General features: G+C 43.8%; 1 pseudogene; it reads right to left on the bottom strand.

Annotated features, from left to right (window-relative positions):
• Nucleotides 1–135: 135 nt before the first annotated feature.
• On the bottom strand, nt 136–27,500 carry LOC125541626 (annotated as a pseudogene).

Here is a 27,500-nt window from a genome sequence, read left to right as displayed (position 1 = left end):
ATATCTCTTCTTGCAAATAAAAAACACTAGATGTTTGATTTGCTTATGAATTACATGACCAAACGATATCAAACAAGCACTTGACCAATATAACAGCAGAAATTTACAGTAAACGTGTACATATATGCATGAAGCTCACATCACAACTATGACCTTTCCTGTGATGTGCCCGCTCATGCTCTTCTCCCACGCGTCCGCTGCCTTCTCGAATTGATGCCGTGAGTCGACAACCGTCTTGAGCTTCCCTTCCTTCACCAGCTCAAGCAGAAACCTCAGGTCCTCCTTCCCCATCGATTCAATCACGATGGACAACTTCTTCTTGGATAAAAACGTCAGGATTGATGCGACAAAGTTCCAAAAGTTGGAGGCTATGTCGACGACTCTGCCAGGGAAGTTGAGGGCCGGCTTGAATAAGGATGGCAATGGGTCGGTTTGGATCGGGTTGAACAATATCAAATCCATATACATATTCATGAAGACAATCTTTGCCCGCTCATGAAAATATCCACGGGCAAAAAATTGTGTCCATGTCCAAACCCGATGGATATCCATACCCATTGGATATCCATTGGGTCCTCTCGAGACATATAAATAAGACATAACACAATGTTAACATAAGCTCTTCCGTTCTTCACCTAGTGGCAGGCTAGGCTTCACTTATGGTAAACATCAACTTATGGTACATCAATGCCCACTTACAACCTAAGATCATTTAGTATTTTTCTAACAGATTAGAATGACAACTCATTTCAGAAGGAGATAAAAATAAGGGAAGGGGCGTTGCAGTATGTTACGGTGGGAATTGAATGTCAAATAATAAAAGTTACGGTGGGGATTGTGTGATTTCTTTTACATGTTTTAGATAACAGTGTAAAATTGCAGTGGGACATGTGACCGTGGGTAGGGATAGCAGATTTTTGCCCATTAAGTCATACTATCGGGTCGGGTTTGGGTATACCCACGGGTACAAGATTATATCCATGCCCTACCCACGAGCAATCGGGTCGGGTTTGGGCGCTGCCCGTGGACACAAAAGCATATCCAAACCCTATCCATTCGGGTCGGGTATCCATGGATATCCATGTCCATGGGTAAAATTGCCATCCTTAGGCTTGAAGGCCGACTACTTGCCATCAGTCGTGGTGTTCATGATGTAGTCGTACTTCTTGCCCGAAGAGTTGCTCAATGCCGCGCCTTGCGGTGTCTTGTAGTCCAGCACCTCGTCGGTGCCGATGTTCATCACAGCCTCCAGGTTGCGGGCACCGCAGGTGGCGGTGACGTTGTCGTTTCCGAGCTTGGCGAGCTGGACGGTGTACGTGCCCATGCTGCCCGATGCCGCCACTAGTAGAAAAAGGGCCATTTGTCCCGGTTCTAGAGGGCCTTTAGTCCCGGTTCTGGAACCGGGACTAAAGGGTCGTTACTAAAGCCCCCCCCCTTTAGTCCCGGTTCTTACACGAACCGGGACTAAAGGCCGTCCACGTGGCCGCTGTCTGGAGCTCCACCATTAGTCTCGGTTGGAAAGTTATTTTTACGGAAAAATATTGATTTTTTTTATTTTTAAAATTTTGAATTATTTTCCAATTTAATCTCTAATCACCCCTCATCACTGCTCAATTTAACCTCTAATCTCTAATCATCCCTCATCATTCCAAATCATCTAACCTCCTGGCCGGTCATCCATCCTCGTACTACTCCAGCCTGAGCACGCTTAACTTCCAAGTTCTATTCCCCCTCGTTTTCAAGTCTGCACTTGTTGTTTTCCTGACAATAGTAAGATGTCAATCCTATTAACCCTCAGTAGTTTAGCTTGAGCATGAAGTCACATGTTTCACTGTTTGAGTTTGAAACTATTACTCTAAAAAACAATAATTATTTAGTAACACTAATATTTCTTAAATAAGTAGTTTGACCATAGTTTGACCAAAATTCAAAAAATTGAAATAATTATTTAGTAACACTAATATTCTTGAATAATTATATAGTAACACTAATATTTCTTGAATAAGTAGTTTGACCACAGTTTCATCAGATTTGACCAAAATTCAAAAAAACTATAATAATTTTTTAGTAACACTAATATTCTTAATAACTATTTAGTAACACTAATACTTCTTGAATAAGTAGTTTGACCAAAGTTTGACCTGATTTAACAAAAATTGAAAAAAACTGAAATTTGAGCATAACTTTTTTCCTTTTAGAATTTGAGGATTCTAAAAATTTACAAACAGGCCATAGGCTGTCAAAATCGGATGCGGATTTTCGTGTTGAATATTTTGATATATTATATGTTTCTTCAACATCGTATGCAAAAGTTATAGCCGTTTTACTTTTTCATGACACTTTTTTGCAAAACATGTCCAAATTTAAGTTTTTAAATTTTCCTAACTAGTAGATGTAGTAATATAACTACATCTCGAAGGATTTTATTTTTTGAAGTTTTATCATTTTATTTTGCTTTTTACAAAACTGAAAAGGCGATCCACAAGGAGAGGGTAGAGTTTGAAAATGGGACCTTTAGTCCCAGTTTGAGACACGAACCGGGACTAAAGGGCATTGCACCCTTTAGTCCCGGTTCGTATCTCAGACACCAACCGGGACTAAAGGGCATCGCATCCTTTAGTCCCGGTTCGTGTCTCAAACTGGGACTAAAGGGCTCATTTGAACCGGGACTAATCCCTTTAGCCGCACGACCCGGGACCAATGCTCACATTAGTCCCGGTTCGTTACTGAACCGGAACTAATGGGCTTATCTGGCCCGAACGAAAGCCCTGTTTTCTACTAGTGTGCGGTGATCAGCATGTTGCTGCCGCGGCATGTGCCGTCGAACTCTGTGCCAATGGCCTTCAGGGCCTGCAGAGCAGTGATGCCAGCGATGGGCAGCCCTGCGGCATCCGCAGCGGATACTCCGGCGGGTCAGGTGACGATGATGCGCTCGGATGCTCCAACATACTCAGCGAGGCCACCAACTTTCTGTAATTAAACATCTTCTGTCATAAATGATGTGCATATAAATGAGACATAAACTAAATTGTTCAAATCATGGCTTTTCGAATTACCCCGAGGACTAATTTGGACACAACTTTGTCACCAATTTTCAACTCTTGAACCGCAGAACCAACCTCAACAATCTCTCCAGCGACGTCGGTTACTGTTTCATTAGCAGGCAGTGAAAGGAGTGTTTAGATTGGCATTGACAATAACAATATAGTATTCCCTCCATCCCATAATATAAAAGTGTTTTTGACCTCTTATATTATGGGACCGAGGGAGAACTATATACCCCGCAAACAAAACAATATACTACTTTTAAAAATACAATATACTACTCTATATACTAGTGTGTACATCTATGTTGAAAAGTCGGTCAACACTTTTAGATAATTGATCCTTGCTTTTATGTTGTTGTAATGTAATTTTAGCTTGTATAGACTTTTTTCTCTTCCTTCCCTGTTTTGTTTTGTTTTGAGTCTTCACTCTTGTATTTTTTTAAATTAATAAAAATAAGCCATAGAGTCCTGTTTTTTCCCTCAAAAATATATATAACATATACCTATCTTACGATATACTAAGCAAAGGTCGGATGTGCTAAATCTTTCACTTTATATTTTTTTACATATACTCTATCATTGCATATAATTGACCAGTTATGAATTTCTATCCGAAGCATTCCTTGCAAATTGCAATCAACTCCATGGGAAATATTGTCATCACAAAAGACAAAGCCTTGTGTACAAGAAATATGTTATGCGTGAGTACCTGGAATAAACGGAAATTTAGGAATAAAAGGACGGAGCAACCCTTTCTGGATCTTCCAATCCGCTGGATTTATGCTTGCTGCTTCAACTTTTATGAGAACTTCATCTTTCTTCGGTGAAGGAACTGGGATATCCACGTACTGAAGTAATATGCAAGATGCCCCTCTTTTTTAATGACATGCTCTTCTTCAATGAAGCAATCAGTAATCAAGCTCTTGTTGAAATTCTTCTGAAAGGCAGAAAGTTCACCTGGAGCAATATGCAAGATGCCCCTCTTTTGGAAAAACTGGACTGGTGTTTCACTTGTAAAGCCTGGACTCTCATGTTTCCTTCCACTCAAGCCATTCCTCTTGCCAAAATTACTTCAGAACACCTCCCTATTGTTATCCAAGTGGGCACCTGCATTCCTAAATCTCAGGTTTGAAAATTTGAAAATTCCTGGCTGAAGCACCCTCAATTCAAGGATGTAGTTAGGAATATTTGGGAGCAAGATATTCAAGAAGCTGATAGTGCTAAATGCATTGCTGTAAAATTCAAAAGGCTTAGGAAAGGTTTAAAGATCTGGGCCAAATCAATTTCAAACCTCAAAGAAATTATTCAGAACATCAACTACATGATCCTATTCTATGATGTCACTGAGGAATTGTAACATCCCAAATTTTCAATTTGGAATGTTATACATAGATCATTCTTGCATATCATATTTTTATTGAATTTTGTCCCGCGATCCTCAAAATCCTAAGCAACTCAAGGACCCTCGGAGAGAGTTGGGGATTTCCCCAGTTTTCAAATTTGATTTTTATCAAATTTTGAAATGAGGATTTTGGTTTTAATTATTTTTCTCTCCAAGAATATTTCATATTAAAATATATGAGAGGGGATAATATGACTTCTCCAAATAAATGAAATATGGGAGGAAAAATATTAAAATCAAATATTTGTTTTATTTGGGTGTTATTGCAATTTTGTTTGCATTAGAAAAAAAATTGCACGTTTTCAAAATTGCATTTTAGGGTCAAGAAAATGTTCATCTCGTTCTAAATATTTTACTTAGACGATGAAAATTTGTTTTAGCATTTTTAGAATTTTATTTTATTTTCTAGGATTTTCTTAGTTTCGGCGGAATTATTTAAAAAAATGCGCAGGGGCTAACTGGGCCAAAGCCCAGCCGCCGGCCGACCTCCCCCACGACACCGTCTCCCTCAGGAGACCGACGCCGCCACGCCTCCCCGGACCGGAGTCCGGCTAGGACTCCGCCCCGCCGCCCCTTTGCCCCCTCCCGAAGGCACCCCCTCCCCTTTATATACCCCACCCCGCCACCGCCACCACCACCCCACCCCGCCCAAGCCACACCGCCGCCGCTTGCCCGTGCCCCGGCACTACTGCTGTGCCGCGCCGCTGCCGCACCCCTGCACTGCTGCTGTGCCACGCCACTGCCGCGCCACCGCCGCCTCGCCCCACCGTCGCCGCGGCGTGTCGCCGGACCGAAGAGGTAGCCACCGTTTTTTTAAAGAAAACCAATCCGTTTTTTTAAGAAAACCCTACTTCGTTTTTTCGGTTCGCCGGTTTTTCCCGGTTTTTCTGTTTAGCGGACGTTCGTTCGGACGTTCGTTTTAATGAACGGTTTTCGCTCGTTAGTTATAGACAACGAATGCTCGTTCGTTAGCCTGTTCATCAGTTTTCTTTAATTGGATTTTTTTTCTGCGATTATTTCTGATCGCGATTTCTGATCCGATTTTCGTTCTAGTTTATCTTTTTGCTCGTTTATCGGAATCAGGCGATTCAAGCGCCTAGATCTTCGTCTCGGGATCCTCTTTCCGTTTAACCAACTTGAACAAGCTTTTGCTACTGTAAAATTTGACCTAGGTCCAGATTAGTAAACGGATCTTGTTTTCTTCGCCGTTTGAGTTTCGTTGCTCCGTTTGATTTGATTCTTTTTGCAAACCGAAGTTCTTAAGTTGAACTTTCTGGTTAGATCTTCTTATTTGACATGTACTCGTGTTTCTTTGCTTGATTGCTTATGTATGCTATTGTTTGTTTGCGATAGAATTCCCGGAGTGCGAAGCGTGTTATTTGGAGTCTCTAGGTTTCGTGGATCGTCAGCAAGGCAAGTAACACTTTGATCATACCCCTTTATCACCCAGTTTTATGCATTAGTTACAATCCTCAAACATTGCATGGTTAGGATGTCATTAACATGTGGGCTGGGAAGTAGTTGATGAGGTAGAACCTATTGCCCTGTTACATTCAAACCCTTGGGAGTTACTTATACGCGTTGCTTATATTGCTATGCTATGCTTGTAGACATGGTTTGGGTGAGTGAAATCCATGGCAGATGTGAGATTATTAATTAATGGTTCAACTTAAGGTGGCAACTTAAATACACATCTGGGTGGATTGAGGCACCTGGAGTACCCAGTGTTGCGTGTATTTTTGGAAATCTTGGAGTACCTGTGTGATTTTCCTATGGACCGCCACCCAGGCTCAAAGGGAACTGAGATGATTCATGCTAGAAACTTCCGTGTGCAGCCACAAGCTATTATGGGCTCTAGCATAGTTGAGTAAGTTACGTGAAGCTCTTCAAGAGGTGGATCAGCAGGTAATGGGTTGTAGGTTTGGTATGGTCTGCCCGGAGTAGAGAGTTAATGTTTCTGAAAGACTATGTCTCGGTCATCCATTTCTCAAACACCATATAGTGCGAGAAATCCAACAGAGGAAATCGAGTCTTGTGGGGAAAAGTGCGCAAACCTCTGCAGAGTGTACAAACTAATCATGGTTAGCCGTGTCCCCGGTTATGGACATCTTGAGTATCTAGTACTTGGAGTATCTTAAGTATCTCATCACTCTAAATTAATATTGTTGGGTTGTTAATTACCTTAATTGGAATTGAGTTGGAGGAACCTTCTCAATGATGTTTCAACTACCATGATAGTTAAATAAAATCTATTCCTTTGTTGTAGGGAAAAATTGGCTTTTCGCAAAAACTATAACCATAGAGCTTTCCACGAGCCAAATATGCATGTAGTGATAGTATTATACTGTACTTGCTCTACTTTGTTACCTTGCCAGCATATTCCATGTGTTGACCCGTTTTCGGGCTGCAACGTATTATGTTGCAGACTTTTCAGACGAGAAGTAAGGTTCGTTAGGTCGTTGCCGTGCAGCTCAGCTATGCCGTTGGAGTTGATGGACTCACTTTATCTTCCAAGCCTTCCGATGTTATCATATTAGATGGTCTTAAGCCATGTTTTATTGTAATAAGTTCTCTTTGGAGACATTCGATGTAATAAGTGTGTGATTGCTACTCTGTTATAAATCCTCGAGTACTGTGTGTGTCAGCATTACCGATCCAGGGATGACATTGAAGCACAGAGACTTGACCGTTTGAGGTCGGGTCGCTACAAGATGGTATCAGATAACACGCTGAGTGTAGGACACGACCACTAAGCTAAAGCCATAGATCACTATTCTCTTCTCATTTCTGACTCCTCTCCATTTTCCACTCTTTATGATGGCGGATGCAAGGAACAAGTTTGCACAACCGGATGAAGAAGAACCTTTTGGACGACACTTGAAAGAAGTCACTAGGTACCTGAACATAGGAATACCAAGCTTCACAGGGACTTAAAACTCCACTTTGCCAGAAGTGGAGCGATGGATGATTCAAGTTCCAGGAAGAACATTCATGCCAGTCACTAAACCCATAGAGTTTTCCTTTGATGCACCAACCTGGAGTCTAGGCAAGAGTATGATAGCTCACATCACCATGGGGCGCATTGGAGAAGTTTATCAAAGGAGCTTAAGGATACTATCTACCAGATTTTTGGGCGTCGAGACGAGCAATGGGAGATGATCAGCACCAGGAAGGATATATCAATTGCAGCTTTCATCCAGGAACTAAACCAGCACATTCGACGCCAGGAGAATCAGATGTGTGCAGGCATGATAGATCTGAAGAAGGCAATGGCTAGGATTACGGAACTTGAGGAAGAACTCAAGGCTACACGTGAAGATTATGAGGAGGAAATCGCCGTACTAGTGGATAAGAATGCCGACCTAACAATGAAGCTAGCAGTATTCCTGGGAGACCCCGCACCAGTAGAAGAAGACAAAGAACCCAAGGAGATTCACCCGGAGAACTACATCATCATCAACGACACCGACTCCGAGCTTAGCGATGATGACTTTGAAGACGAAGCTAGAGCAGTTATCATGGAGTCTTCGACCGATCAATATTTTTTAGTAGACCACCACATAAGTAGTAGTATTACACCATGTAAATAGAGTAGTCCGAGCACTATTGCGATAGTTCTAGACTGATTGTATGCCTTGCTTGATTGATTGAGTGAAATGATTGTGTTTGTCTCGTGTGCATATGGGTAGTGCTTTCTCATTAGACCTCATTCTATTCTAATCTCTCCCCTCTAAACCCATCAGATGCCTCCGAGACGTGACCCCGGATTTGCTTTCCCACTGGAGCTCACTCAGTTGATCCAGCAACAGAATACCCTGATGCAGTTGTTAGTTCAGAACCAAGGCAACAACAACAACAACAATCCACCACCACCACCAGTGGACAACTTAGCCCGTTTTCTGAGGTTGCAGCCACCGGTGTTTTCCAGTAGCACCGAGCCTATAGTAGCAGATGATTGGCTCCGCAGGATTGGAAGGGAGTTAACCACTGCAGGATGTACCGATGCTAAGAAGGTGCGTTTTGCCGCACATCAGTTGAATGGACCAGCAACCTCATGGTGGGAGAATTACACTGTCACCTACCCTATAGCCACGGTGACATGGGACCAGTTTCAGCAAGCCTTCCATATAGCTCATGTCTCAACTGGATCAATGAGTATGAAGAAGCGTGAGTTTCACAACTTACGCCAGGGGAACCGTACCGTGGCTCAGTACGCGGATGAGTTTAGCAAGTTATCTCGCTATGCCCCTGATGATGTGGCCACAGATGCCGCAAAGCAGGAGAAGTTTATGGAAGGGCTGAATGATGAGATGAGCATGCAGTTGATGGTGGCAACATTCGACGACTACCAGGAGTTGGTAGATAAGGCTCTTATGATTGAAGGGAAGCAGCAGCAGATTGAGAGCCGTAAGAGGAAGTATGGACAAGGGAGGTATAATTCGGGAGCTCAGCAAAAGCCTCGCCTAACCATGAACTCGGGAGGACTTGTTCATAACCATGGAGGCCACACCCATAATGGAGGAAGTAACCATAACCATACCGGCCCAAGGAATGGGAATGGGAATGGAGCAAGCAACAATCAGAACCACCCCAATCCAGCCACACCTGCGAAGAGAGACCTAAGCCACGTTACTTGTTTCAAGTGCGGGAAGACTGGACACTATGCCATGGAGTGCCCTGAAGGGAAGAATGGAAACAGAAATGGGAGCGTTGGGAAGAAGTCCAATCCATTCAACAAAGGACAAGTAAACCACGTTAACGTGGAGGAGGTTGAAGAGCAACTAGACGCGGTTATAGGTAAGTTTTTGGTTAAGTCATTTACCGCTCTTGTTCTTTTTGATACTGGTGCATCGCATTCATACATATGAAGGGAATTCGTGGATAAGTTTAAACTACCGACCCAAACCCTTAGGACCCATCTGTTAGTAAGTTCACCTGGAGCAGAGTATATGGCTAGTCGATGGTGCGACCAGATACCCCTAACCATTGGCAACCATGTTTTTTCGTCCGACCTAATTATCTTGGAGTCACAAGGATTGGATGTGATATTAGGAATGGACTAGATGTCAAAGTACGGAGGAAGCATTGACTGTGTTAGTAAGTCAGATTGTCTCACCACCCCGGAGGGAAAAAGGATCAAGTATATATCTAGGCATGCACCCAGAAGTAGCCAAGTAAATACCCTCACAGGAGTTGTTCAGGAGGAAGTGCCTGTAGTAAATGATTACCTGGATGTTTTCCCAGAGGAGTTACCAGGCATGCCACCGGATCGAGATATCGAGTCTTTGATAGAGCTATTGCCAGGCACAGGGCCAATATCCAAGAGACCCTATCGGATGCCCGCGAATGATCTAGAGGAGATTAAGAAATAGATCAAGGAGTTATTGGAGAAAGGTTACATTCAATAGAGTTCATCACCATGGGGAGCCCCAGTGCTTTTGGTTGAGAAGAAGAATAAGTCCCTAAGAATGGTTGTTGATTATCGAGCCTTGAATGAAGTGACGATCAAGAACAAGTACCCATGGACGATGATCAATGATCTGTTTGACCAGCTGCAAGGAGCTAAGGTGTTTTCGAAGATCGATCTACGATCAGGATTTCACCAGCTGAAGATACGGGAGAAGGATATAGCAAAGACAACATTCACCACACGGTACAGGTTATACGAATATACGGTCATGCTGTTTGGACTGACTAATGCCCCTGCCTATTTCATGAGCATGATGAACAAGGTGTTCATGAAATATTTGGATAAGTTTGTTGTGGTGTTCATTGATGATATAATGGTATATTCGAAGAATGAAGAGGAACACAAGGAGCATTTGCGTTTAGTTCTCGAGAAACTCAGGGAACATTAGTTGTATGCCAAGTACAGCCAATGCGAGTTTTGGTTGAAGGAAGTCGGATTCCTTGGACATGTTATATTAGGAGAAGGTATGCTACCTCTTGAGCTTGCGTTGGTTTTCCCCGAAGAGGAAGGGATGATTGTAACACCCTCGATGCGACTATATCTCCCACGTGTCGAGGCACGACTTAGAGGCATAATCGCATTGAAGGCATATGTCGCAAGTTAGGCAATCTTCACAACATCCCAAGTAATATAAATCATAAAGGGGAGATAACATAGTTGGCTTACACTCGCCACGTCAATCAAGTACATAAATAACATTACATCATCCAAACACTCATGGCCCGACTACGGCGCCAAAATAAAATATAACCCAACATGCGATACGGTCCCAATCACCCCCAACTGGGCACCACTACTGATCATCAGGAAAGGAAACATAGTAACGTTGAGAGTCTTCGTCGAACTCCCACTTGAGCTCAAGCGCGTCACCTGGAGCGGAATCATCAGGCCCTGCATCTGGTGTAATAGTAATCTGTGAGCCACAGGGACTCAGCAATCTCGCACCCTCGCGATCAAGACTATTTAAACTTATAGGTAAGGCAAGGTAAAATATGAGTGGAGCTGCAGCAAGCGACTAGCAAGTATGGTGGCTAACTTATTCGCAAAACAGGGCGAGAAGAGGAGGCAAAGCACGAGCGCGAAACTAGAGAACAACCTGCGCAAACATTACTCCAACACCGTGTCCGCTTCCCGGACTTCGCCGAGAAGAGGCCATCACGGTAACACACTCAGTTGATTCATTTTAATTAAGTTAAGGTTCAAGTTATCTACAACCGGACATTAACAAATTCCCATCTGCCCATAACCGCGGGCACGGCTTTCGAAAGTTCAAATCCCTACAGGGGAGTCCCAACTTAGCCCATGACAAGCTCTCACGGTCAACGAAGGAATAGACCTCCTCCCAAGACGTTTCGATCAGACTCGGTATCTCGGTTCTTCAAGACACTTCGACAGGTTAAAACAAGACCAGCAACACCGCCCGAATGTGCCGACAAATCCCGATAGGAGCTACACATATCTCGTTCTCAGGGCACACTCAGATGAGACATCCTACGAGTAAAACCAACCCTCAAGTTGCCCCGAGGTGGCCCCGCAGTCTACTCGGTCGGACCAACACTCAGAGGAGCACTGGCCCGGGGGGTTAAATAAGATGACCCTCGGGATCCGGAAACCCAAGGGAAAAAGAGGCTAGGTGGTGAATGGTAAAACCAAGGTTGGGCATTGCTAGAAAAGCTTTAATCAAGGCGAACTATCAAGGGGTTCCCATTATAACCCAACCGCGTAAGGAACGCAAAATCCGGGAACATAACACCGATATAACGGAAACTAGGGCGGCAAGAGTGGAACAAAACACTAGGCGAGAGGCCGAGCCTTCCACACTTTACCAAGTATATAGATGCATTAAGAAAACATGGCAATATAATGATATCCCAACAAGTAAATAAATGTTCCAACAAGGAACGACCTTCAATCTTCACCTGCAACTAGCAACGCTATAAGAGGGGCTGAGCAAAGCGGTAACATAGCCAATCAACGGTTTGCTAGGACATGGTGGGTTAGAGGTTTGACATGGCAATTTGGGAGGCTTGAAAGAAAGTGGTAGGCATCGTAGCATTGGCATAGCAAAAGAGCGAGCAAACTAGCATAGCAAAGATAGTAGTGATTTCGAGGGTATGATCATCTTGCCTGCACAGTTGTCAGAGTTGACTGGATCCTCGAAAGCAAACTCAACGGGCTCCTCGTTAGCGAACTCGTCTCCCGGCTCTACCCAAACAAGACAAACAAGCAACAAGGACATAATCAACCACGTGCAAGGACCAAACACTATGGTCCAAAGATGATATGCTATGCGGAATGTATATGCAAGATGTGATAGGGAATGCATGAACCTGGCCTCAAATTGGAAATCCAAGTGTGCCACTGGAAAGATGAGATGAAATCGCTTGAAAACGATATAAAGAACGCCGGAATCGGAGTTACGGTTTGGAAATGGCAAGTGATTCAAATATGGCACCGGCCTGCGATTTACAGCAAGTAGCCATCTAAATGCGATGAGATGAACATGCTACAGCACCCAAACATGACAAGAAAATACATGGCAGGGATGCATTCAAGATTCTTAACAAAAGTCTAGCACTGAGCTACGGCCAATTCATCCATTAACAGGTTCAAACAAGCATGGCAAAAATGCATATGACAAACAGATCTCAGACTTAGTGAAATCAACACTTGTCTGGAATTTCAGATCAGGTAGCACTCTTCGGAGCAACAAAACTATATGCTGCAGGACCTCAACATGGCAAAGTAAAGCATGGCATGGAGCTACTCAAAGAGCTTAACAAAAGTCCCTTAGTGACCTTGAGCCAAAAGGGATCAGAAAATACAATTGAAAGCATGTGAACATAGCAAAAACATAATCAATTTTCAGACTTTGTGAAAACTGGAGCATGCTGAAATATAACTCAAGTAGGCATGTTTACGAGCTCGATGCACTCACCACGGAGCAAGTCATGACAAGACAAGCATACATCCATCAAGAAGGCACAAAATTCAAGCTAGACATGGCAAGAACAATAACATAGCATGCACGGATCAACTACAACATCATCGGCAAAATTGCAAACAAGTTGACAATCTGCCCAGATTCACAAAGTAGCTAAAGTAGAGCTCGATTGACTCAAGCTAGGGTGCTCCATAATTGCAAATAAAGACATGGATGGATAGAGCACTACAAGATTAACAAAAATCATTACTGATCATCCTCAAAAGAGGCACGGATCACTAGGAAACAACATGAACATATGGCCATATGAGATAAACTGTTCAGGACTTAGTGGAAATGTAAGTCCCTGAAAACAGAATTACTAAGTGCACCACTTTGCAAGCTTGCACCAGACACCACACACATCACAAAATACATGGGTTGCACCTCTGGAAAGATGACAAAACCATTAACAAAACATATGTAGAGCATCAGGGCATATCATGCACACATTAATCATGGCAAAAATGACAAAACCTAAAAGGAGTAGCAGATCTGACAATTAACTCAAGTAGCACTCTTCTAACAGCATTTCGGGCATCAAGATGAACTCAAATGAAAATGATACAATGGAATGAAATGATGTACTCTCTGAGATGAACATTTTCATATGCCATATGCCCAAATCGGAGCTACAGATGCAAAGTTACGAGGCTATGAACAGGAGCACTTGGATTAGGGTTCCGGGCAAAAAGTCAACCCGAAACAAATCCGGATCTGAGACCTGCACGCTTTACGAGGATCACCGGGGTTCTTGCCGGAGTTCATCACCGGACTTGGCGAGGGGAGGCACGCCGGCCGAACTCGGCAAGAAGACGAGGAGGACGACGGAGGGCGGCGGCAGCGGAGCACAGCGCGGCGGAGGCGGCGACGCACGGCGGCGAGGCAGCCGGCGGGCGAGGCGGCGCGGCCGGCGGAGCGAGCGGAGGCGGCGCGCGCGCCTGCCGGGCGGGGCCGGGCGGCGCCTCAGGCGCGAGGAGGCGGGGCGAGGGAGCGGGCTCCGGCGGGCCGCGCGGCGCGGAGAGGGGCTGCCACTTGGCGCCCGGTGGCTGGCTGCGGCGACTTTGTCCGGTGCCGGCGGACACGTCCGGCGCGCGGATGACGAAAGGGCTAGGGTTAGGGTAGGAGAAGACCCGGAATTTCGTGGAGGGATCTATTTATAGGCATAGAGGGAGCTAGGAGAGTCCAAATGAGGTGCGGTTTTCGGCCACGCGATCGTGATCGAACGATCTAGATGATGGAGCAGGCTTAGGTGGGTTTTGGGCCAAATTGGAGGGATGTTGGGCTGCAACACACACGAGGCCTTTACGGTCCCTCGGTTAACCGTTGGAGTATCAAACGAAGTCCAAATGATACGAAACTTGACAGGCGGTCTACCGGTAGTAAACCAAGGCCGCTTGGCAAGTCTCGGTCCAATCCGGAAATGTTTAATCCCCACACATGAAAGAAAGCTAGAAATGACCACCGGAGGAGAACGAAGCGCCGGAATGCAAAACGGACAACGGGGTAAATGTTCGAATGCATGAGATGAACACATATGCAAATGCAATGCACATGATGACATAATATGAGATGCATGACAACGATAACAACACACGGAAACACAGACCCGAACCCGAGAAAATAAATTAACTTAACGCCGAAACGGCAAGAGTTGGCGTACAAATTGGGAAAGTTACATCCGGGGTGTTACAATGATGCAGCAGAGTAGCGTAAGTATTTCCCTCAGTTTTTGAGAACCAAGGTATCAATCCAGTAGGAGGCCACGCTCAAGTCCCTCGTACCTGCAAAAAACGATAGCTACTTGCAACCAACGCGATTAGGGGTTGTCAATCCCTTCACGGTCACTTACGAGAGTGAGATCTGATAGATATAATATTTTTGGTATTTTTGGTCTAAAGATGCAAAGTAAAAAGTAAAAGGCAAGGTAAAAAGCAACGCAAGATTAAAGTGATGGAGATCGATATGATGAGAATAGACCCAGGGGCCATAGGTTTCACTAGTGGCTTCTCTCAAGAGCATAAGTATTCTACGGTGGTGAACAAATTACTATTGAGCAATTGACAGAATTCAGCATAGTTATGAGAATATCTAGGCATGATCATGTATATAGGCATCATGTCCGTGAAAAGTAGACCGAAACGATTCTGCATGTACTACTATTACTCCACTCATCGACCGCTATCCAGCATGCATCTAGAGTATTAAGTTAAAAACAGAGTAACGCCTTAAGCAAGATGACATGATGTAGAGAGATAAATTCATGCAATATGAAATAAACCCCATCTTGTTATCCTCGATGGCAATGATACAATACGTGCCTTGCTGCCCCTTCTGTCACTGGGAAAGGACACCGCAAGATCGAACCCAAAGCTAAGCACTTCTCCCATCGCAAGAACTACCAATCTAGTTGGCCAAACCAAACGGATAATTCGAAGAGACTTGCAAAGATAACCAATCATACATAAAAGAATTCAGAGAAGATTCAAATATTATTCATAGATAGACTTGATCATAAACCCACAATTCATCGGTCTCAACAAACACGCCGCAAAAAGAAGCTTACATCCAATAGATCTCCACAAGAGAGGGGGAGAACTTTGTATTGAGATCCAAAAAGAGAGAAGAAGCCATCTAGCTACTAACTATGGACCCGAAGGTATATGGTAAACTACTCACACTTCATCGAAGAGGCTATGATGATGTAGAAGCCCTCCGTGATGACGGCCCTCTCTGGCGGAGCTCTGGAACAGGCCCCAAGATGGGATCTCATGGATACAGAAAGTTGCGGCAGTGGAATTAGGTTTTTGGCTCCTGTTCTGATCGTTTGGGGGTACGTAGGTATATATAGGAGGAAGGAGTACGTCGGTGGAGCTCCGAGGGGCCCACGAGGCAGGGGGGCGCCCCCCACCCTCGTGACCGCCTCTCTGATGCCTTGGCGTAGGGTCCAAGTCTCCTAGATCACGTTCGGTGAGAAAACCGCGTTCCCGAAGGTTTCATTCCGATTGGACTCCGTTTGATATTCGTTTCTTTGAAACACTGAAATAGGCAAAAAACAGCAATTCTGGGCTGGGCCTCCGGTTAATAGGTTAGTCCCAAAATAATATAAAAGTGGAAAATAAAGCCCAATATAGTCCAAAACAGTAGATAATATAGCATGGAGCAATCAAAAATTATAGATACGTTGGAGACGTATCAGGCATCCCCAAGCTTAATTCCTGCTCGTCCTCGAGTAGGTAATGATAAAAAGAGAATTTTTGATGCGGAGTGCTACTTGGCATAATTTCAATGAAAATCTTCTTAATTGTGATATGAATATTCAGATTCGAAAGATTCAAGACAAAAGTTTATATTGACATAAAAATAATAATACTTCAAGCATACTAACAAAGCAATTATGTCTTCTCAAAATAACATGGCCAAAGAAACTTATCCCTACAAAATCATATAGTCTGGCTATGCTCTATCTTCACCACACAAAGTATTTAAATCATGCACAACCCCAATGACAACCCAAGCAATTGTTTCATACTCTAACTTTTTCAAAACTTTTTCGATCTTCACGCTATACGTGAACGTGAGCCATGGATATAGCACTATAGGTGGAATAGAATGGTGGTTGTGGAGAAGACAAAAAGGGAGAAGATAGTCTCACCTCAACTAGGCGTATCAAAGGGCTATGGAGATGCCCATCAATAGATATCAATGTGAGTGAGTAGGGCTTGCCATGCAACAGATGCACTAGAGCTATAAGTATATGAAAGCTCAAAAGAAACTAAGTGGGTGTGCATCCAACTTGCTTGCTCATGAAGACCTAGGGCAATTTGAGGAAGCCCATCATTCGAATATACAAGCCAAGTTCTATAATGTAAAATTCCCACTAGTATATGAAAGTGATAACATGAGAGACTCTCTACTATGAAGACCGTGGTGCTACTGCACAAGTGTGGTAAAAGGATAGTAACATTGTCCCTTCTCTCTTTTTCTCTCATTTTTTTATTTGGGCCTTTGCTCTTTTTTTATGGCCTCTTTTTATTTGGGCTTCTTTGGCCTCTTTTTTTTCATCCGGAGGCTCATCCCGACTTATGGGGGAATCATAGTCTCCATCATCCTTTCCTCACTGGGACAATGCTCTAATAAAGATGATCATCACACTTTTATTTTTCTTACAACTCAACAATTACAACTCGATACTTAGAACAAAATATGACTCAATATGAATGCCTCCAGCGGTGTACCGGGATATGCAATATGACAATGATGGAGTGTGTCATAATAAACGGAACGGTGGAAAGTTGCATGGCAATATATCTCGGAATGGCTATGGAAATGCCATAATAGTTAGGTATGGTGGCTGTTTTGAGAAAGGTATATGGTGGGTGTATGATACTGGCGAAAGGTGCGCGGTATTAGAGAGGCTAGCAAAGGTCGAAGGGTGAGAGTGCGTATAATCTATGGACTCAACATTAGTCATAAAGAACTCATATACTTATTGCAAAAATCTAGAAGTTATCAAAGCAAAGTATTACGCGCATGCTCCTCGGGGGATAGATTAGTAGGAAAAGACCATCGCTCATCCCCGACCGCCACTCATAAGGAAGACAATCAATAAATAAATCATGCTCCGACTTCATCACATAACGGTTCGCCATACGTGCATGCTACGGGAATCACAAACTTTAACACAAGTATTATTTAAATTCACAACTACTCAACTAGCATGACTTTAATATTATCACCTCCATATATCAGAACAATTATCATGCTTCAATCTTTTCTTAGTATTCAACACACTCAAAAGAAAATTTCACAAATCTTGAATACCAAGCATATTATTATTGAGAAAATTACCATGCTATTAAGAGACTCTCAAAATAATTTAAGTGAAGCATGAGAGATCAATAGTTTCTTTAAAACAAATCCACCACCGTGCTCTAAAAGATCTAAGTGAAGCACATAGAGCAAAACTACATAGCTCAAAAGATATAAGTGAAGCACATAGAGTATTCTATCAAATTTTAATTCATGTATGGCTCTCTCAAAAGGTGTGTACAGCAAGTATGATTGTGGCATACTAAGACACAAAGACACAAATAATACAAGACGCTCCAAGCAAAACACATATCATGTTGGTGAATAAAAATATAGCTCCAAGTAAATTAGCGATGGAAGTGGACGAAAGAGGGGATGCCTTTCGGGGCATCCCCAAGATTTGACTTTTTGGTGTCCTTGGATTATCTTGGGGGTGCCATGGGCATCCCCAAGCTTAGGCTCTTGCCACTCCTTGTTCCATAATCCATCAAAAGAATTCACCCAAAACTTGAAAACTTCACAACACAAAACTTAAAGTAGAAAACTCGTGAGCTCCGTTAGCGAAAGAAAACAAAAGACCACTTCAAGGTACTGTAATGAACTCATTCTTTATTTATATTGGTGTTAAAACTACTGTATTCCAACTTCTCTATGGATTATAAACTATTTTACTAACCATATATTCATCAAAATAAGCAAACAACACATGAAAAAACAGAATCTTTCAAAAACAGATCAGTCTGTAGTAATCTGTAGCTAGCGCAAGATCTGGAACCCCAAAAATTCTAAAATAAATTGCTGGACGTGAGGAATTTATCTATTAATCATCTTAAAAAATAATTAACTAAATATCACTCTTCAAATAAAAATTACAGCAGTTCTAGTGAGCGCTAAAGTTTCTGTTTTTTACAGCAAGTTCAACAAGACTTTCCCCAAGTCTTCCCAACGATTCTACTTGGCACAAACACTAATTAAACAAAAAAACACAACCAAAACAGAGGCTAAATAATTTATTTATTACTAAGCAGGATCAAAAAGCAAGGAATAAAAATAAAATTGGGTGGCCTCCCAACAACCGCTATCGTTTAACGCCCCTAGCTAGGCATAAAAGCGAGGATAGATCCAGGTATTGCCATCTTTGGTAGGCAATCCATAAGTGGCTCTCATGATAGTTTCATATGGAAATTTTATTTTATTTCTTGGAAAGTGTTCCATGCCCTTTTTAATGGAAATTTAAATCTAATATTCCCTTCCTTCATACCGATAATCGCACCAACCGTTCTAAGGAAAGGTCTACCAAGAATAATAGGCAAGAAGGATTGCAATCTATATCAAGAACAACGAAATCTACGGGCACATAATTCCTATTTGCAACAATAAGAACATCATTAATCCTTACCATAGGTTTCTCAATAGTAGAATCCGCAAGATTCAAGTTTAGAGAGCAATCATCAAAATTACGGAAATCTAGCAAACCACATAAAGTCTTGGGAATAGTGGAGACACTAGCACCCAAATCACACAAAGCATAAAACTCATGATCTTTAATTTTAATGTTAGTAGTTGGTTCCCACTCATCATAGAGTTTTCTAGGGATAGAAACTTTCAACTCAAGTTTTTCTTCATAATATTGCATCAAGGCATCAACAATATGTTCGATGAAGGCTTTCTTTTGACTATAAGCATGTGGAGAATTTAGCACGGATTGCAACAAGGAAATACAATCAATTAAAGAGAAACTTTCATAATTAAATTCCATGAAATCCAATATAGTGGGTTTAGCAACATCTAGATTTTTATTTCTTTCAATCCCACTTTCATCAATTTCATCATAAAGATCTAAATACTTCGAATTTTTAGAACGCCTTCTAGGTAAAGGAAGATCATATTCAGTTTCATCAAGATTCATATTCCAAAACAAATATTTAATAGGAGACACATCAATAACTTTTATATCTTCATCTTGATTTTCATAGGAATTCGGTTTAGCGGCCATCTTATTGACTAAGGTGGCTTACATATCCGAAATTTCAGCAGCCATCTTTTCTAGACGAGCAATTTGGGATCTTATACCATCAAATTCTTTAGACATATCATCAAGCTCTTTATTCATATAACTCATAAAAAAAATTTGTTCCTTAAGATCATTTCTAAAGAAATTATTATGCTCAAATTGCAAAACCATAAACTTCCTAACATTGGTTTCGATCTCCTCTAACCTTTTAAGGTGAAGATCACCAAATCTCAGTTGAGCCATCGCGACAAACAAGCAATCTAACACACGAGCAAACAAAAAGGCAAGCGGAAAGGAGAGGGAGGATAGAGAAAGAGAGGGGGGGCGAATAAAACGGCAAGGGTGAAGTGGGGGAGAGGAAAACGAGAGGCAAATTGCAAATAATGTAATGCGAGAAATAGGGATTGTGATGGGTACTTGGTATGTTGACTTTTTGCGTAGACTCCCCGGCAACGGCGCCAGAAATCCTTCTTGCTACCTCTTGAGCTTGCGTTGGTTTTCCCCGAAGAGGAAGGGATGATGCAGCAGAGTAGCATAAGTATTTCCCTCAGTTTTTGACAACCAAGGTATCAATCCAGTAGGAGGCCACGCTCAAGTCCCTCGTACCTACACAAAATGATAGCTACTCACAACCAACGCGATTAGGGGTTGTCAATCCCTTCACGGTCACTTACGAGAGAGATATCTGATAGATATAATATTTTTGGTATTTTTGGTATAAAGATGCAAAGTAAAAAGTAAAAGGCAAGGTAAAAAGCAAAGCAAGATTAAAGTGATGGAGATTGATATGATGAGAATAGACCCGGGGGCCATAGGTTTCACTAGTGGCTTCTCTCAATAGCATAAGTATTCTACGGTGGGTGAACAAATTACTGTTGAGCAATTGACAGAATTGAGCATAGTTATGAGAATATCTAGGCATGATCATGTATATAGGCATCACGTCCGTGACAAGTAGACCAAACTGATTCTGCATCTACTACTATTACTCCACTCATCGACCGCTATCCAGCATGCATCTAGAGTATTAAGTTAAAAACAGAGTAACGCCTTAAGCAAGATGACATGATGTAGAGAGATAAATTCATGCAATATGAAATAAACCCCATCTTGTTATCCTCGATGGTAACGATACAATACATGCCTTGCTGCCCCTTCTGTCACTAGGAAAGGACACCGCAAGATCGAACCCAAAGCTAAGCACTTCTCCCATGGCAAGAACTACCAATCTAGTTGGCCAAACCAAACGGATAATTCGAAGAGACTTGCAAAGATAACCAATCATACATAAAAGAATTCAGAGAAGATTCAAATATTATTCATAGATAGACTTGATCATAAACCCACAATTCATCGGTCTCAACAAACACACCGCAAAAAGAAGATTACATCGAATAGATCTCCACAAGAGAGGGGGAGAACTTTGTATTGAGATCCAAAAAGAGAGAAGAAGCCATCTAGCTAATAACTATGGACCCGAAGGTCTGAGGTAAACTACTCACACTTCATCGGAGAGGCTATGATGATGTAGAAGCCCTCCGTGATGATGGCCCTCTCCGGTGGAGCTCCGGAACAGGCCCCAAGATGGGATCTCGTGGATACAGAAAGTTGCGGCAGTGGAATTAGGTCTCCTGTTCTGATCGTTTGGGGGTACGTAGGTATATATAGGAGGAAGGAGTACATCGGTGGAGCTCCGAGGGGCCCACGAGGCAAGGGGCGCGCCCTAGGGGGGGCGCCCCCCACCCTCGTGACCGCCTCTCTGATGCCTTGGCGTAGGGTCCAAGTCTCCTGGATCACGTTCGGTGAGAAAATCACGTTCCCGAAGGTTTCATTCTGTTTGGACTCTGTTTGATACTCCGTTTCTTCGAAACATTGAAATAGGCAAAAAACAACAATTCTGGGCTGGGCCTCCGGTTAATAGGTTAGTCCCAAAAATAATATAAAAGTGGAAAATAAAGCCCAATATAGTCCAAAACAGTAGATAATATAGCATGGAGCAATCAAAAATTATAGATACGTTGGAGACGTATCAAGGTATAGCAGTAGATCCCACCAAGGTTTAGTTAGTCACTGAATGGTTGGCACCCACTTCAGTTAGCGAGATCTGCAGTTTTCTTGGACTCGCAGGATACTATCAGAGATTCATTGAGAATTTTTCCAAGATTGCGAAGCCAATGACGGAATTATTGAAGAAGAATACCAAGTTTAAATGGACGGAAGATTGCGAGGCAAGTTTCCAGGAGTTGAAGAAACGTTTGACTACAGCCCCAGTGCTGACACTGCCAGATATACGTAAGGATTTTCAAGTGTATTGCGACGCCTCTCGCTTAGGACTTGGAAGCGTGCTTATGCAGGATGGAACAGTTGTTTCGTATGCCTCACGACAACTAAAACCGCACGAATTGAATTATGCCACGCATGATTTGGAGTTAGCATCCGTAGTGCATGCATTAAAGACCTAGAGGCGTTACCTTATTGGAAACCATTGTGATGTGTACACGGATCATAAGAGTTTGAAGTACATTTTCACCCAGAAGGAGCTGAACCTTAGGCAGAGGAGATGGTTGGAGCTTATAAAGGACTATGATATGAAGCTTCACTATCATCTAGGAAAGGCCAATGTCGTAGCAGATGCTTTGAGCCGGAAGAGTTACGCTAATACCCTAGAAAGCACGGGATTGCCGAAGGAGTTAGCAGAGGATCTCCGGGAACTTCGTTTGGAGATTGTTCCTAGAGGTTTTGTTGCAACAATGGAGGTTCAGTCTACATTGTTGGGAAAGATTCGAGAAGCTCAGAAGGATGACAAAGAGATTGCGGAGACAAAAGAGAAAATGAGCGAAGGAAAGGCCAAAGGTTTTCGTGAGGATGAGCACGACACCTTATGGTTTGAGGACCGTGTTTATGTGCCCAATAACACAGAGATCCGGAAGTTAATACTTTAGGAGGCTCATAACTCACCATACTCGATACACCCCGGAAACACTAAGATGTATTTGAATTTGAAGGAACGTTTCTGGTGGGCAGGGATGAAGAAGGACATCGCCGAGTATGTAGCTGTATGTGATGTATGTCAGAGAGTGAAGGCAGAGCATCAAAAGCCAGCAGGATTGCTACAGCCTATGCCGATACCCGAATGGAAGTGGGATAAACTTGGCATGGATTTTATCACCGGACTGCCCAGGACCAAATCAGGTTATGATTCTACATGGGTAGTAGTTGACCACTTGACCAAAGTAGCACACTTTATCCCAGTGAAAACAACTTATACCAGTGCAAAGTTGGCCAAGATATATATGACCAGGATCGTATGTCTGCATGGAGTTTCGAGGACCATCGTATCGGATAGGGGGACACAGTTTACCTCAAAGTTTTGGCATCGGCTGCACCAGACTTTGGGAACGAGATTGGAGTTCAGTACAGTATTTCACCCGCAAACGGATGGACAGACCGAGAGAGTCAACCAGATTCTGGAGGATATGTTGAGAGCCTGTGTGCTAGATTATGGATCTAGTTGGGATGATAATTTGCCTTACGCAGAGTTCTCATACAACAATAGTTACCAAGCTAGTCTGAAGATGGCACCGTTTGAAGCCCTGTATGGACGAAGGTGCAGAACACCGTTGATGTGGGATGAAGTTAGAGACCGACAGTTGTTTGGACCAGACTTGATCAAAGAGTCTGAGGAGAAGGTTGAACTGATTCGAGATAGACTGAAGATAGCTCAGTCCAGACAGAAGAGTTATGCAGATTCGAAATGCAAGGAGGTAACCTATGAAATTGGAGATAGAGCATATCTGCGAGTATCACCTTTGCGAGGAGTGAAACGTTTTGGACTTAAGGGAAAGTTAGCCCTGAGATTTGTAGGACCGTATCATGTTTTGGAACGGATGAGAGAAGTTGCCTACAAGTTGGAGTTACCCGAAGGACTGTTAGGAGTTCACGATGTGTTTCACGTTTCCCAGTTGAAGAAGTGCCATGCTGAGATGGCCGATATACCGCTAAGAGATACCGTACCCTTGGAGGCGATTCAGTTGGACAATGATCTGACTTATGAGGAAAAGCCAGTCAAGACTTTGGAGTTTGCCAGTCGAGTCACCCGCAGCAAGGTTCACTGGAGCCACCATACCAAGGACGAAGCCACATGGGAACGAGAGGATGATCTTCGCAAAGACCACCCACACCTATTTTCTAGCCAAACCGAATCTCGAGGGCGAGATTCATCTTAAGGGGGGTAGGTTTGTAACATCCCAAATTTTCAATTTGGAATGTTATACATAGATCATTCTGGCATATCATATTTTTATTGCATTTTGTCCCGCGATCCTCGAAATCCTAAGCAACTCAAGGACCCTCGGAGAGAGTTGGGGATTTCCCCGGTTTTCAAATTTGATTTTTATCAAATTTTGAAACGAGGATTTTGGTTTTAATCATTTTTCTCTCCGAGAATATTTCATATTAAAATATATGAGAGGGGATAATATGACTTCTCCAAAATAAATGAAACATGGGACGAAAAATATTAAAATCAAATCTTTGTTTTATTTGGGTGTTATTGCAATTTTGTTTGCATTAGAAAAAAATTGCACGTTTTCAAAATTGCATTTTAGGGACAAGAAAATGTTCATCTCGTTCTAAATATTTTATTTAGACGGTGAAAATTTGTTTTGGCATTTTTAGAATTTTATTTTATTTTCTAGGATTTTTCTTAGTTTTGGTGGAATTATTTAAAAAAATGTGCAGGGGCTAACTGGGCCGAAGCCCAGCCGCCGGCCCACCTCCCCCGTGACGCCGTCTCCCTCAGGAGACCGATGCCGCCACGCCGCCCCGGACCGGAGTCCGGCTAGGACTTCGCCCCGTCGCCCCTTTGCCCCCTCCCCAAGGCACCCCCTCCCCTTTATATACCCCGCCCCGCCCAAGCCGCGCCGCCGCCGCTGCCGCGCCCCGCCGCTGCTGTCGTGCCGCGCCGCGCCACCACCGTCGCCGCCACGTCTCGATGGACCGACGAGGTAGCCGCCGGTTTTTCTTTAAACAAAACTGATCCGGTTTTTTTAAAGAAAACCCTAGTTCGTTTTTTCAGTTCGCCGGTTTTTCCCGGTTTTTCTTTTTAGCGGACGTTCGTCCGTTTGTTCGATTTAACAAACGGTTTTCGCTCGTTAGTTATAGATAACGAACGCTCGTTAGTTAGCCTGTTCGTCAGTTTGCTTTAATCATATTTTTTTCCGCGATTATTTCTAATCATGATTTCTGATCCGATTTTCATTCTAGTTTATCTTTTCGCTCGTTTATCAGAATCAGACGATTCAAGCGCCTAGATCTTTGTCTTGGGATCCTCTTTCTGTTTAACCAACTTGAACAAGCTTTTGCTACTCTAAAATTTGACCTAGGTCCAGATTAGTAAACGGATCTTGTTTTGTTCGCCGTTTGAGTTTCGTTGCTCCGTTTGATTTGATTCTTTTTGCAAACCGGAGTTCTTAAGTTGAACTTTCTGGTTAGATCTTCTTATTTGAGATTTACCCGTGTTTCTTTGCTTTATTGCTTATGTATTCTATTGTTTGTTTGCGATAGAATTCCCGGAGTGCGAAGCGTGTTATTTGGAGTCTCTAGGTTTCGCGGATCGTCAGCAAGGCAAGTAACACTTTGATCATACCCCTTTATCACCCAGTTTTATGCATTAGTTCCAATCCTCAAACATTGCATGGTTAGGATGTCATTAACATGTGGGTTGGGAAGTAGTTGATGAGGTAGAACCTATTGCCCTGTTACATTCAAACCCTTGGGAGTTACTTATACGCATTGCTTATATTGCTATGCTATGCTCGTAGACGTTGTTTGGGTGAGTGAAATCCATAACAGATGTGAGATTGTTAATTAATGGTTCAACTTAAGGTGGCAACTTAAATACACATCTGGGTGGATTGAGGCACCTGGAGTACCCAGTGTTGCCTGTATTTTTGGAAATCCCGAAGTACCCGTGTGATATTAGGTTTGGCTACGAGGTCTGTTTGGTATTAGGCCCATACCATCAGCGCCCCTTCATCAGTTAGATAGAAGTAGCGACAGAGGTTGCGAAGATGGTGGATTTGGTCTTACTGTTGTACGACTTTGTAAGGTCTTGTGTTAATAATTAATAAATTGGTCGTATGCATCATCCAGATGCAGAGGCCGGGGGTATTCCACCTTTTCTAAAAAAACATTTCCCTTTCCACATTCAAATGGTGTATGGCTCCAAATCAACAAACTCAATATTCATTAAGAAGTGGCCCAATCCCCCGACCCCCCGAGTCACTCCCTAGGCGACTCCGGGGGCGCAACCCCGCCGCCACCTAGAACTCCCCCACCGGTGCTCCCCCTTCACCGATGCCGTCGGCATCTGCGCCGCGGTGGCAGCGGGCCCCCGCTACCAAACGGAGCCTGGGGAGGCTCCTTCTCGTGGGGTGCTAGCGACTGCTGGTCTTGGATGGGGACGGAGATGGCGGCTCGCCAGTGCGGGCATGACGGGGTGGCAGCCCCGGGACACGGAGGAGCGGGGTTGAGGCGGCTTGCGGTTCCCGGTGTCAGGGCTATGGGATGGTCCCGTTTCTGGGGTCGAACCGGCCCAGATCTGGCGGGGCGGCGGCTTCCAAGGTGGGCCTCTGCGTGTGGCGGGCTGGCTGGGGCGTGGCTGCTCCGGCTGGCATCCGCGAGTCCGTGGTGGTGGCGGTGTACCATGGATTAAGGGCGGAGACGCGGCGGCGTCACTTGAGGTGGTGTGCTGGTAGCGATGAGTTTGTCCGGATCTGGCAGGACTAGTGGCAGAGGCTACTGTGATGTGAAATGTGACTCTTCCAGATGTGGTGGGTGATCTGCTCTTGCGGCTCCGGTGGGTGCTGGGTTCTCTAATGTGGGTTGGGAGAAATCCCTGCTTCGAGACGAGTCTCACAACGACGACAACCGTGGGTGCCGTTCCCTTACTGGAGGCATTGTGTTGGACCCGATCGGACTCCCTTCCTCGAGCTCGGGGGAAACTCTTGTCTTGGTCTGGCCTTCGGACCAGACGGCGGCAGCGGCGGCAAGGCGTCGTTACCTTCCTGAAGGTGTCATCTTGTTGCTCGAGGAGTCTCGTTGGTGTGGCTTGAGTCAGTCGGCTGCCACTCTGGGCGTGGGCCTCCTGGGAGCAATGTACGCCATCTCCGGTGCTCTCACGATGGTACCTTCCCTAGGTTCGCTCAGGCCCTGCCGTTCAGTTGCCGACTTCCTCTTGGCACAAATGGGTGGCAGTACATTGCTATGTGTTGGCCTTGTGTTTTGGTCTTGTTGCAGTAGTCTCGACGTTGGTTGTGACATGGCTGGGTTGCTTTGTGGCTTGCCTTGTTGTCATTGGCATGAGGTTGGACTAGGGATGTGTGTGGTGGATGTGGAGGCTAGTTCTCGTGATTAGCGTTGTAATGGCTGAAAGGCCCTGTATCCGGCTTCTTTGCCGCTTCTGGTTTAATGCGATGATACACATGCTTGTGCGTATTCAAGAAAAAAATATTCATTAAGAAGTTTTATGCTCCATTTGAAGCTACAGACCTCTTGAAACAAAACCCTCGCAAAAAAAATCTCCTGCAACAAACGAAGTTGGCATGAAACTGTATGGCTCCAGTCAAAGCTACCAAAAGCATGCGCTCTGAAGTTCACCAAGACATAAACAAGACAGCTAGCATAAAAGCTCACCTTAAGGGCCGCAGCACCGCCACCGTAGCCGCTATACTGCACGGCATGCTGGACGGCTTCATCCCGGAGGTGGCCAT

This window comes from Triticum urartu, chromosome 2 (assembly GCF_003073215.2).
Source record: "Triticum urartu cultivar G1812 chromosome 2, Tu2.1, whole genome shotgun sequence".
Classification (NCBI taxonomy): Eukaryota; Viridiplantae; Streptophyta; class Magnoliopsida; order Poales; family Poaceae; genus Triticum; species Triticum urartu.
The sequence above is the reverse complement of the archived record's forward strand: the minus strand, read 5'-3'. Positions and strand labels throughout refer to the sequence as shown.